Source organism: Rousettus aegyptiacus, unplaced genomic scaffold (assembly GCF_014176215.1).
Source record: "Rousettus aegyptiacus isolate mRouAeg1 unplaced genomic scaffold, mRouAeg1.p scaffold_m13_p_12, whole genome shotgun sequence".
NCBI classification, from domain to species: domain Eukaryota; kingdom Metazoa; phylum Chordata; class Mammalia; order Chiroptera; family Pteropodidae; genus Rousettus; species Rousettus aegyptiacus.
This window is the reverse complement of record NW_023416287.1, coordinates 68,165,785-68,180,029: the sequence shown is the minus strand read 5'-3', so window position 1 is coordinate 68,180,029 and position 14,245 is coordinate 68,165,785. Positions and strand designations below refer to the sequence as shown.

The window sequence follows — 14,245 nt, the reverse complement described above, 5'->3', positions numbered from 1 at the left end:
TTTTTGAAAATAAAGACTTAGAGGTGAAGCTGGCTGCATCACAGACACATTCTGCTTTCCATGATAATACCTTGTTTCCATGATAAAACTCTAAGAAGAGTGGAAGGTTTACTCTGGAAGTACAGCAAAGCACTGGAATTCTTTGTCCCATGTCCCAGTCCAGCTTTTGTAGCCCATCAGTTCCTACTATGTATGCCAGGTCTGCTCAAGTCAGAGGGATCTCTTGGAACTCAGATCAAAAACAGTCTTCATGAGAAAATCAACCATAGCCCTTAACCACTGCACTTGGGTTTTTGTTGTATCTAATTGTCTGTTTTGTTGTTGTTGTTGTTGTTGTCTTTCAGGGAGGGGTGTATACTGGACATTTCCTCTACTTGATGTCTAACTTGAGGTATCTCATCCTCACTAGAATTCTGACAGGTAAGCATCAGGATGTCTATTTTATAGGTCAGAAAAATGAGAGTTGGTGAGGTTAAATAACTCTCCCAAGGTCCCAGGTAGGAAGTGGCTGAACCAGAATTTGAACTCTGCAAGAAGAGCTGTGAGCAGGATAAGGCAAGCAAAGAACCCAAGGCGCAAAATTCCAGGAGGTCCTTACTCTCGGGTGCTGATACTGCACCTGTATGAGGCTAAGAGTGAGTGCCTTGCTTCCCCCTATTTCTGGCAGTGCTCACAAAGCTGTCTGACTCTGAAACCCATACATCTTTTACACCACACACATATTCTCTATGGTCAGCTATTCAACAGTCACATCAGCCCCTTAGGAGCCCATAGAGAGAAATGATTCCCAGGGAAACACTGGCCTGGGAATCTTAGCTTCCAACTGCATATTAACCATAATCCCAGATGATGCTCAGACAAAACAGAGCAGGAAAATAAAAATGGATAAATCATTGTCAGCCAGAAATACTCCTAGAGGTGCTATGTAACACTCACACATCAAGAGACACTTGGGTATGATGTAGTCCTTGCTAGAACTAGAGGGGGTAGAACAGCACTAGCTCTCAATATATCAACTTTTAGAGTCAGAACATCTGTAAGAGAAGCTGTGCTCTCCAGTGACCCATAGACATATCCTTTAGCTTGTCTAGATGCTGCACACATCATTCCCTTGGAAAAAAAAAACTACCCTATTGGGGTAAGAAATGCTAAAGATCTAAGGGCAGAATGGTCACAGGGCCCCAGTCCGGAGCCAGCCCAGAAACAGACACAGCTGTTGCACACAGAGAGCTCATTCCCCTTCCCACTCCTTGTGCATTTGAGACAAAGAGACTCATGTGCCAAATAACAAGCTGAAGATATTAAGTTGGACAGCAGGGCTATAAAGCCACCACAGAAGGGGGACATTAAAGAGGCAGTGTAAATCCCTTGATGGCAGCACTAAGTCTCTGTCAACACTGGCATCAGGTTGTACAAAACACGCGAAGATCCAAGAGGCTCAGTATGGTTATGCACAGAGACTGCAGAAAAAAGATGTGGAAGAGTAAAGCACCTAAGAACCGCCTCTGTTCTTTGATTACTATACAAGTCCGCCTGGTCTTAACCCATTTCCCTTCCATACTATTCTGCCCCCAATTCTCTTTCATTCCAAGTCATTCCATCTCATCTCATTCTCTCCCATTCTCTTCCACTCCAGTACATCTCACTTCAATCTATTCCTATATCCTATTCTGATTACAACTATTTTGTTCAATCTTATATGTTTACAATTCGATTCAACCTGAAACCTATATATACCCTTCCCAAACTAGCCCATTACATATATAACAATAATTTTGTAACTTTCCTGAGCTGATGTATTTATGGAAAAAGATACATAAATGTGGAGAAATTGGTACTATACTTAGATGGACTCCAAAGTTGCTACCATGCTCAAAGACCCTAAGTTATTGAATAAGGTCAATATGCGAGATTTCTAGTGGTTTGAGTTTCAGCCTTTCTCAATTAGATATTTTTTGTCAGCATATGGGCTTGGAGACATAGAAAGGAGAAGGAGTTAGGATGGAAATTATTGGAGTCACATTATGTTTCAATAAAGGGATGATAATTACAACATCCTGAATTTTTCAAAAATGGAATTAGTTAATTCTCCCTAGCAACCTTTTTGCATGCTGGTAAGTGCTAAAGCAGAGGCTGGACCTTGGTTGTCCTCATTACAATTCAGGCTTTAGATGGAGACTGATCCAAATGAACTCTAAGATTCTATCAGGACTGAAACTTGATGGTTCTATGCTTCTCTTGGTCTTGCTCATTGGGGCATCTCCAGAAGCATCTAGCAGGATAGCCTAATAAACCCCAGTCCCTGCCATCAAAGCCTCCTGACCTTGGTCATCTCTTTAGAACATCCTGACTATCCCATGCAATGACTAGTCGTAACCCCTTGTTAAACATTCCATGAACCCTCCTGCAGACTTCTGCTATAGATATCCTTCTTTTCCTCCTCCATCTCCTTTGCCTCTTCCCTTTCCCATACTATCATCTGTGTATGTCTTGAGTCTGGTCCCCCAAAATCCTTCTCTATGCTGCACGCTCACTAATTATAAATAGGGGAAATCAATCAATGTCAGTGAATATGAGACAAAATCTTACCCACTAAAAATGCACATGTCTCTTAAAGGTTGTTTATTACAAAGTAAATCCCGAAGAATCTCAGGTATCACCAAAACCCACAAAGAAATATAACGAAGGACAACAAGAACTATAGTAAGTGTTGGGGTTACAATCCAATTATAAAGGGGTACTAGACGATCCTGTTTGAAGTTCCAATTACTTTGCAAGAATACTGTGTTCCCTTGTAATTTCTATTGATTTGCAGTAACTTTAGGTATAGATTATAGAAATAATGAAAGGCTCTCAGTCTCCAAGCTCAATTTTGGTGATATCACTGATTTGGGAGTGGAGAACAGATGTCTTTCAATTCTTATCATGTTAAGAATACAATAAGAGGTATCTGAAGTAAAATGTAAGCCAGAAAGAAAAGGCTAATCATGGTCACTGGGAAGATGGGGGCATAAGAATATAATCAGATGCATAATAGAAATAGTTGCCAGAACAACTTCCCTCACCCAATAAATTCTTTCAAATTCGTAGGTAGTAAACATGTAAGTTTAAGGGTAAAGGACTGGAGTACGTTTGAAGAAGTGAGCAGAGAAGAGAATCCCAGTAAAAGAGATTCCTAAAATACTATGTGTCTCAGCAATAAAATAAGAATAAGAATAAAGTGGAGAAGGAGGAGTGGGAGGAAGAGGAGAAAGAGAAGGAGAGGAAGAAGAAGAAGAAAAGACAACAATGAGTGTAGGAATTATTATAACTATTTTGAGCTAATTCGAATATTTGAAAATTAGAGCTATAATTGATGTATTTGACCTGGACCCAGTTGAGAAGTGGCTTATAAAGTGCATTGCTAATCCATATCACACATGGGCTAGAGAAGGCCAGGGAAGTTGCTCCAAGACCTTAATGGCACAGCCACCCAGTTATGTCATGTTTCAAAAGGTTACTTAAACATCCATAACATTCAGGATTGTAGGCACTTACACCAAGTTGTGCCTACACCAGGAGATCAGCTTCCTGTTGAAGTTTAATACAAAAATGCAGATGTCCCTATGGCCCAGAGGGAGACGGGACCAGAGAGAAGCAAGCTGTCTTCCCATCACTGAATTCGAAGCTGCAGAGGCTATGAGAGGCACTGAAGGGAGGATGCTGTGAGATCTGCAGGCCTCCTCTCTGAGTCCTGCAGCTCTCTCCTCAGGCCGTCTGGCTTCTGTCCCCTTACCCAAGCTTTACTGGGAAGTGACTCAATTCTCCTTCTCCTCCTGCTCTTTATCAGTACCCCCAACCTGGGCTCTAAGTCCACAAGATCATGTTCATTAATGACAAGCTATGGAGAAAGAAATTCTTATGATGTCTTAATGGTGAACATTTATTGAGACCCTTCTGTATACCCAGTACAGCTTTTACAGTCACTAGGCCCTGTTATTTTGGCAGCAGAAGAGCAAATAAGTCCCAATTCTTTTCTCAAAATATATTTGTGGTCAATTTAAGACTTACTGATAAATCCCTAAGGGTCAAAAACAAGAGGAGCATCTGCAGTATTTGGGGGTCAACAGCCTTTGACACCATGCTACTGGGTTGCCATTATCACCACTTGTTCATTTATTAATATATGTTCTTTTATAACTAGAAAAAATACCAGCAGTCTTCGTTCTGTGCCAGATAGAGGGCAAGGGGTAAGTAGCTAAATCAAGCAAGAGGTCTGGCCCTAGACCCTAGGGCCCTTGGTCACCATCCTTTAGCTAGGTGTTTTCCTTACATTCAACCTAATAAACCTAACTGGACTATTCTTGCTTCGAGGCAGAGGTAGCCCTGCTCCCAGCTCAGGGACTTTCCTTTACTGATCAAGTTGTATAAATTGATTTAATAAATCAGGAGAACTTGCAGTGGGTTTTGCATACTTTAACTAGGGAAGATATATGAATTAAGGTCTTTGGTGGTGAGGACCCAAAGCCATATACCTCCTTGTTCTTTAGCCCCCAGGTATCACTCAGTAAACTGATCACAAATAGATTTCAAGGATGGAGCTGGGACTTGCTTCCTGTTCTTCCACTAGGCCACTGTTTGGAGACTAGTGACCCCAAAGTTGAGGATTTTCACCAGTTTCTACTTTTGAACTTAATCTTGCCTAGTTCACTCATTCTCAACCTAGTGTTCAACTCCCGTCACCAAGCCCTCAGAGCACTAACTCACTCTTCCGCCTGCTCACATCAGGACACTTGCTCTCACACATTCATTCTCACCAAGGAGGCCATGCGTGATGACAGCTTGTCCATGCAAGTTCCTGGTGAAAGAGGCATCTCAACAAGGACCGAATGCAAAACCTAAGGGAGAAACACCAACTCTAATGTTTAAACCCCAGGCAGCTGGAAGGGATGTTTTGTGTGGGGACAGTGTCCATGGAGCCAACAAGGGTTCCTTTACTGTGCAGAGCCAATGCTGCCCAAGGGGAGAGGGAGCGTGACTATGCAGAGGGCCTGCCAGACAGCCCCAGTGGCTCCGCCACTACTTGTTGGAGTCCATTCCTTGTGTTTTCTGTGGCTTTAACTGGTTTTTGAAGTCTTGCATAAAGCAAATGAAGCTGTAATCAAGGTCTTTGTCACTCTCCCATATTTGCATGTAAGTGCTGCAGTTTGGGGACAGCTCATCAGCCCTGGGTTTGCTCAGAAAGAGAGTTTTTAAAGGAACAAAAGGAAAACAACTTTAAAAGGATCCTAAGCATTTTGGGATTCTGTGATTTTGGAGACACAGCAGACAAAAATATTCTAATTCCTTTTTAGTTTAGTTTGCATGATATATTGGTCCACGCAAGCAAAGTCCTGGAGTCCAAGCAGAGAGGAGGCACCTCTATTTGCAACGGTTAACAGGCCACTTCACAGCTTGATAAGAGGGAAAGCAACTACCCAGGCTAGGTAGAGAGTGCCCTGAAACCCAGCTCAAGAACAGTGATTAAGAGCAGGAGAGAGTGTCCTGAAGCGAAGGAGAGAGGCTGTGCCAGGCAGTACAGAGGCAGGTGTCTAGTCAATCCATTAGGCCTGTCATCAGGTTTTGGAAACAGTATTAAGGAATCATCTATGTCTTGCCTATGTGGCTGGACTACATTCATGGTTTTCAATTGTTTTCTGTAGCACCATTTATGTTTTCAAAACATATATTACAAAAAAAAAAAAAAGAAGCCCTACATTTAAGTCAGACAGAGAGGAAGCCAAGATAGGATCTAGGGTTTCTCCTACTCTGATGAAAGCCCTTACTACAGCCCTCCCCGGGTAAATCTCTATGAAATCACTCAGAGGATCATCTCAGGGTCACCATGCAAGTCCCCAGATTAGCTGGGAAATAAGGTTTCCTCCAATCGCAACATGCTGTGACTCTGAACTACCAATCCAGGCTTCATGGATGATGTGAAACTTCTTGGCTGATTTTGCATGGGGAAGGGGTAGAAGGTTAAAGGCAGTCTCTGGTCATATAAAAGATAAATATTATGACATGAGTGTCAACTTTCCCACTTCCTGGGAAAACAAACATCCATTTCTTCACTGTGGTGGTCACTAATGATATTCATCAAATATTTCCGGCCCTCCTCTGCCCTCTGGACACATGGTGAGATTATACTTCCTGCCCCCACCCCTGTGGTTGGATGGGGTCATGGAACTAGTTGTGACCAATGAATTCTGGCCAATGAGCATTTGATTTCCAACACCAGACCCTACAATGCTCTTTCTTCTCTCTGGTACAGCAACCAGCAGTCTCTGAGAAGGCATTCCACTCCCTAATGTCTCATGATGAATATCTAATATGAGGAGAAAGAACATTTTTTTAAGTCACTAAGAACTGGAGATTATTTGTTACTAATGCATAATAATCTAGCCATCCTGAATAATATATCTGCTCACGACATCCTTACAATTTCATAAAGCAAAGGTCAAACTGATTGGCTTCACATCAGTAAAGCAACCATCCAGTTCATTAACTAGTATTTATTAACACTAAAAAGTGCCCTATTTTATGACAATCATACACAAAAAGGAGAAACAGATCTCTGTTGAGAAATGCTACTGTCTTAGATAGAAATACGCATTTCATGCAGGGAGGAAATTGGAAATATTTAAATATTAAAATGTGAGAGTGTTCGTTGTAAGTACCAAGCAAGTGCCACATTGGAGAGTGTTAAGGACTGAGTGTATGTGTCCCCTTTAAAAATCATACATTAAAGTCCTAACCCCCAGTGTGGCTATATTTGAAGTAAGGAAGTAGTTAAGGTTAAATGAGTTCATAAAGGTGGGGCCTTGATGCAATAGGATCATGATCCTTACGAGCAGACACCAGAGAGCTGGCTCTTCCTCTCTTCATGTGCAGGCACTAAGGAAAGGCCATGTGAGGATACAGTGGGAAGGCGCCGTCTGTAAGCTAGGAAGGGAGCTCTAGCTCTCATCAAAAAACCGACCCTATTGGACCTTAATCTGGATCTTCCAGCCTCTAGAACTATGAGAAAATAAATCTCTGTTGTTTAAGCCAGCCAGCTGGTGTTATTTTGTTATGGCAACTCAAGCAGACTAAGAGAAAGGAAGAAATATAACTCTGGGTTAAGCTTCCAAAAGGACCTTCTGAAGGAGGCAGTACTTGCCTGTCCTTAAGGAAGGAAGCTGATAATAGCTATAAATGCCATTTGCTTTATGTATATACTATCTCATTGAATTTTAATAATATAACTTAGGAACTATCATTCTCTATTACAGATGAGGCTCAGAGAGGTGAAGAGTAGGAGGTACACCAGATCTACAGATTGTCCCAGACTTTGATCCCCTCAAAAGGCCAGATGGATGGGTTTTGATTGACAGGTGGGGCAAAGGAGCTCTAGATGTTTGGGGAATGGCATTTTCAGAGGTAGAATAGAAAAATGGACCTGAATAGGACCAAGGATGCTTTTCCAGAAGCAGTGGGAGATACAGCAGAATAGAAAGCCTGGTATGAGATTGGATACAGCCATAATGCTAGAGGAAGAGGTAACAGGGAGCCCTCACAGAAATATCTAAATTTTCAGATATTTAATCTAAATAAACATTTAAATGTTAATAAATATTATAAAATCTAATCTTGAAATTGTGATTGGACATCAGTAGACTCTTCATAGTCAGATATATTTTTTCCTGGCCATCTTAAAAATCGATCCAAGTCAATAAAAACTCCACCGTTTTTCAATTTGATATATTTCATCATTTTGACACAGCCTTGGGACAAAGCCTCATGCAGGGAAAACTGGACTTTACATTGACTTCTTTCAGTCAATCCAAAGAAGGAGGGTGAGGGAGAGTGCATGAGTCATAGAAAATGTCCAAGCCTCATTACGGTCACAAACTCTACACTCTGAAATAACAAAACTTTAGTACCCCTTATTGAGAATTTTCCAGGGTTTAGGTTTGCTAGAGAGAACAGTGGATTGCCACTCTGTCCAGCAGCTGGCTCAGCTGTCTCTCCTGCTGCTTTAATAGCTATTTAGGTAATAACCTGTTTTATTAAGACAAAGACCCAAACCCTTTAATCCCCAGCAGAGATTAAAAATGAGGAGCTCCAGGTGGCCGTGTGAGCTACTGAAACTTTTCTGCTTCTGTTTTCTTGAGATTCAACCTCCCTTAAGGCTCAAAAGGACCTGACCTGAAGACTACACAACAGCTTTGGCAGTCCATTAGTCCCTTGAAATATCATATAATGTGCTAGATAAATGTGCATTTTTCCAGGGAGAAGGTCTATAGCTAAAATAATTACATCCTCAAAGGCTCTAGGCCTGCAAAAAGAGTCAGAATTCTAAGCAGTCCTCATCTTGACTCTACTGAAGCCACTGGAGTCCAGAAAGCCTAAGTGGCTTAGTAGAAAAGGTGCTGAATGTGGATACAGGCAGAACTAGTTTAATCACTGGCTTAACCAATATCATCTGTGGTTTTAGGCAAACAATTGCAACACTTGGTTCAATTTCTTCACGCAAGCGTCACACCCCTCCTTTGTAAGGTTGTAGTCAAGACTTGAGGTAAAGCATGTAGCAGGCACTAAATAAAACTATTCCTCCTTTAGTATTTCTATCCAAACTGGAATGAAATAACAGCATTTACTCAGAAGTGATACATCTTCCTCGCACTTCCACAAAAATCTTTCAGTGTACAGTTCAGCAAATTCTGTTGTGTGCATCTTCAGGGATGGGGGACACCAGTGATTCAATGGAGTGTCTTAATGGGTACCCAAAATACAGGAAGGGAAGCCAAAGGAGGAATCAATGCAGTAATAATTTTATCAGGTTTCTGCTGGACAAAGACCCACCATTATCTTCTCACAGTGTGGTGGAATGACCATTGATGTGGGAGCCACAACCGTCAGGGTCCACTTTGGGCTCCACGCCTAACCTTTTACCCTTGAGAATTCTTTCAACCAATGACTGTGTCTCTTCAGTTGAATGAAAAAATAATAATACTTGCCTTGCCTTTTACATAGGACAGTGACGAAGACAAAAGAGAATCTCGGATTATACGAAATGAAAAAATGAGTATGAAACAACTTTGAAAGCATTTCAAGGGCTGCAAAAGTAAGGAAAAGTGATTACCATCAGCATCATGATTTTCATCATTAAACCACAAAGGCATCTGTACAGGACAAATAAGCAAACTTGGGTAGAGATAAAAGAATAGTGCTGCCCAGATAAGCAAAATGGTCTCACTTCAGACAGTGGGAGGCAAGCCATCTGTTCCCTTTCTCCTTTTGATTTTCCCCAAGACATGAGGATATATCATATGACTGCATGCAGGCACTCATATACTCTATGACCAATGTGTGCTGATTTCCTTGCTTTATATATTCATAAAATGACAACCATTAACACACTCCTTATGTCATTCCAATAATGAAAGCCTCCTCCGCCTCTTCCTGCTGCTGCTGCTCCCACTCCCCCTACACACGAACTCCCAACTGTCTGATCTTCCTGTCCATGCTCTTCTACCTCCCTACCCACAGAGATACCTCGGCGCTTCCATGTAACAAAATTCTTGCTCATCCATCAAGGTCTAGCGCCAAAGCCATTTCATATAGACTTCTCTATCCCTTAGCCCTTAGTGTTGGACTTTCTACCCTCTGTACTCCCATAACTCACGGACTCTGTGAACACTGACCAAGTAATTTGCCATCCAAACTGGAACATCTTTGAGAGTCAAATGAGTAACTATTAATTTTAGCCACCAGGAAACAGATATAAATAGTCTGTCCTGAGATAACTGAAATGCATGGTCCTTCATAGTCTGGGTTACACATTCTCATGTGGTATTTAATCTTATTATTTTACTGCTCCTTGTGGGAGTCTGTTCTCCCCAGCTGGACTCCTATGGGACAAGACTCATCTTGTTTTTCCTCCTCCATTCCACATTTACCTAGTGAGTTGTCTTAAATCTGGGTCCATGGTGAAAGAGTTTGCAATAAGGATTTGCATGCAAAAGCTTATTGGGATATCCTCTCAGGAAGACAATCTGTGAGGGAGTAAGGGAAGCAAGACTAGGCAGAGAGAGAAGTTAAATTGTGATGTACAAAGTATTGAGACCACCTTACAGGCAACTCAAAAGCTGGGATGGCCCTTCAAAGTTGTCCCAAATGAAGCAAGGGGCTCAAGACTTTGTATTCCTATATCAGTCCATTATCAGATGTAGGCTGCCCTCAAGAAGGGAACATAACTTGACCAAGGCGGCTTCCTACTCCAGTACAAGAAGTATTTCTGGAGAGATACGTGGTTCTGAGTGTTCCAGGAAGCCAGGGAAATGAGTAACTTGGACCTTGTTTGTATTAGTTTTCTACTGATGCATAGGAAGTTATTGACACACAAACTTAGAGGCTTAAAGCAGCACATGCTTATGAGCTTACAGTACAGTAATTCAGAAGTCTGGTCATGCTTGGCTAAGTTCTCTGCTTACGGTCTCACAGGGCTGAAATCAAGGTGGTAACTGTGCTGCATTCTTATATGAAGGTTCCAGAAAAACTCTACTGTTTGTTTGTTTGTTTGTTTTTTGTTTGTTTGTTTTTAGGAAAAGTAAGATTTATTGGTAGTACATTTTTGAAGGAGATGAGCCAAGTTAAGGAAGGCTGCAGCCCTGTGGAATTGGAAGGTGGAAAGATAAGACAGAGTACACTCCAAGAGGAGTGGGTTTTTCAGCAAAGAGAACCGTAACCAAGAATCTACTTCTGAGCTTACTCAGCTTGCTGGTAGAATTGAAACTGTAGGACTGAGGTCCCCATTTCCTTTCTCTCAGCCAGAGGCTGCTCTTGGTTCCTCGAGGCTGCCTGCATCCCTTGCCAAGCAGCCCCTTTTGGCAGTGGAGTATCTCCCTTAGATTGACTACCCTATGTTTTGAATCTCTGACTTCCTCTGTCATGATCTCTAGACTCAGATCTAGGGGCTCATGTGATTAAGTCAGACCCATACAGCTAATCTTTACATCCTAAGGTCAACTTATTTTGGAATGTAATTATATCTGCAAAATCCCATCACAGCAGTACCTAGATTAATGTTTGATTGAATAACTAGGAGAAAGTGTGTATATCAGGGGCTGAGAATCTCAGACTCATCTTAGAAATCTGCCTACCACAGTCCTAAAGGGGGAATTACAGGTGCACAGTAGAATGAATCCATTATAACCAATTACTACCAATTGGTGAACTCCAAAAATTGGGAAACCTCAGGGCATGATTGCCGGTTCTCTTCCCTCCACTTTATTCTCACCTGTGGTATCTATTCTTATTACGTACTTCAACTGGAGCAGTGCGGAACCTCAATTCCTACCAGGATTCTAAACCAAGATGGTTATTTTCATACTCATACCTGCCTCCCTCCAGCCCTTGGAGAGACAAAAACAGATAAAGGCCAACTTAAACTCAGTTAAGACAAGGCTGGCATGGTCAAAAGCATGTTACTCAGAAATTAAGGAACAGAAAACATTATGCTCTGCCCCTAACCAAAGGAATACTTTCAACTGCTGATTTCTTAGTTTAGAGTAGTGGCTAAGTGGTCAGGCCCCAAAAGAGGTCTGCCTGTGATCAAAACCTGGCTCTATCATCTACTGTGTATATTTGGGCAAGTTATTTAACCTCTCTATGCAACAGTTTCCTCATCTGTAAAATGGGCATAATAATACCTTCCTGGTGGGATTTCTGTGAGGATTAAATAAGATAACATGTAAGTGTGGACTACTGCCCATTTCCCCTCCAGATCCAATCTGCATCCTTCTCTGTCTTGCTTGCTCTATGCCCCAAGAGACTGATCTACATCAACTATTTTAATGGGGTCCCTTGTCATCTGGCTTCTGATTGGTTCTAGGCAATGGGACACATGGGAGAAAGATGTGAGGGGTGTTAACTGTCCTGGTTCCCTCCCTCCAGCGTGACCTCAAGCTAGTTGCAACCTTCAACCAAAGGTCATAGCAACTATCAATATGCCCCTCCACACAGCTCTTTCTTTCCAGAGTCTAGTAATTACTTCTGCTTCCTCAAACCAAGTGGTAACTCTCTGTCACACATGCTGGGATATTGCACTATCCTGTGCGCTTTCCCTACATTCTCTCACTCTTCTCTAAATAGTTGCATTTTTTACCTGCTGGAACTGACATATAAAACTGACCTGTATTCAGCATTTGCTACTTTGTTAACAACAGTAAAATTTCTACCTACAGGGCAGTTTGGTTTGCAGAATCCTCTTGGCCATAGGTCTCCATCCCTCTGGCTCAACCCCATCTCATTGAATGGAGCTCCAAGCTCAAGGTAGAATGAAATGAAGACTTTGCAACATCTGGAGAGGTTCCTAGTCTACACCATAGCCTCTAAAGGGTTTTCTTTGCTGGCTACAGACCAGCTCTAGGGACCCTGAGCTTAGTTGTAATTTCCCTGTGGGCCTCTCGTAATCTTCCTTTAGATAGAGACCTAAGGAAATAGTAGGACTTAACTGTTGAAAATGAGAGAATGACAGGGTATTCCAGGCCAAGGAAAGAGCACCTCAAAAAGCCCATAAAAAGCTTGCAGTAATTCAATAAGACTTGAACAATGTGTTTGAAGGAAATTTCCCTTGCATGGGGAAAATACTTTCCGATCTTTTCTCCAGAGTACTTAGCACTCACGTGGCAACCTTCATTCTTGCCCTTCCCTCACAGGCATCCTTGGCCAGCCCTCTCCTCAACCCACTTCTTCCTTTTCTCTGTGTCTCCCAGAAGCACCTTCATTAAATTTATTGGTTGTCAAGGATGTTTAAATGTGTATGAAAACCTACATGGGGATGCTCTCAAGGCAAGTGTTGTATGTTTCGAGACTGAGCCACCCACAGCCGAGAGGCAGCAAAGAGGACAGTCATCTAACAGGTCAAAATGAGTCCCCATCCACCATGGGTTGACTGAGAATGTCGAAGCCAAGAACTGACTGAGCCATGGGAGTGATGACCCTAAAGCAGGAATACCTACATCATGGCCCTAGGTCTGTCCCTACAGAGGATGACCCCACTTAGCCCAAAGCCCACAGATTCATGATAAGACCAAAGGTCATTTTATAGTGTACCATATCAGCCAGTACTCGTTATTAAGCAGGAAATCACATTTATATGTTGGGTCAGCAGTCTATCTGTTCAAGGAAAAATAAATTTTTCAAGAAAATGAAAATCATTAATTTACCCTAAATTTTATTGGGGAGAAATTCTGTTGTATTTGAATACATATGGTAGATAAAAGATGCTGGAGTACTCCATTCTTCCCTTTATTAATAAAGTAGGGTAAAAAAAGACCCATTAAAATTACATAGGAGCCTCATAAGCATCTTTCATATCTTCTGACTCAATCACATTCATGTCTTGAGAGCAGCATTTCTGTGAGAAAATGTTACCTTAATGCAGTGGCACCCACACTCATGCATACACAGCGTTTGCTAGTATTCATCCATGTATTCATTCATCTGTTACTTCAATAGGTATATTTTGAGGACCAAGAATATGCCAAGGCATTGTCCTACTTACTGGGACCATAAATGAAGTTCCCTGCTCAGAAGGTGCCTAAGATTTAATGAGGAAAATGAAGGAGCAAATAGGCAATTAATGGCAGGAAAGTCCTTGGGTCCGGGGGGTTCAGGTTAGGAGCATGTACCTCAGACTTGGAACAAGAGGATCAGGGAAAGCTTCTAGCTGGAGACCTAAAGGAAAAGTAAGATTTATTTGGTGAAAAGGAGAGAATGACAGAGAGCAAGGTGTTCAAGCCAAAGGAAGATGCACCCCAAAAGGCTCATGGAAAGCTTGTAATAGTTCAGTAAGACTGGAACAAAACATTTAAAGGGAACAGAGAAGGGTGTGAGAGAACGGAAAGGTTTCAGGCAGACAAGTTTCAAAAAAAATGAGACTGGAGAAGAGGAAGTTCAAAACTAATCAGGAAAGCCTTCCTGGAAGTGGTGAGTTTTGACCGGGAATTGAAAATTGTGGTTATGCTGGATGCATTCTGGGGTGTGAAGCAGGCGGCTGTAGACCCAGCAGAGCCTGGGTCCATAGAAAATCACCTATGCTGCTGAGACCTAAAGTCCATTCATTCATTCATTCATTCATCCATCCATCCATTCATTAGATTTAACTGGCTCTCTAGTATATGACAACACTATGCTAGGCCCAATAGAAAGTTTAGAGGAATCAGACATAAATTCATGCTTT

At 41.9% G+C, this 14,245-nt stretch overlaps 1 long non-coding RNA gene across 1 annotated transcript in view; it reads right to left on the bottom strand.

Annotated features, from left to right (window-relative positions):
- The window catches only part of LOC107517388, a 288,260-nt gene that overhangs the window by 40,911 nt on the left and 233,104 nt on the right, over positions 1–14,245 (bottom strand). The gene's annotated exons all lie outside the window — the stretch shown is intronic.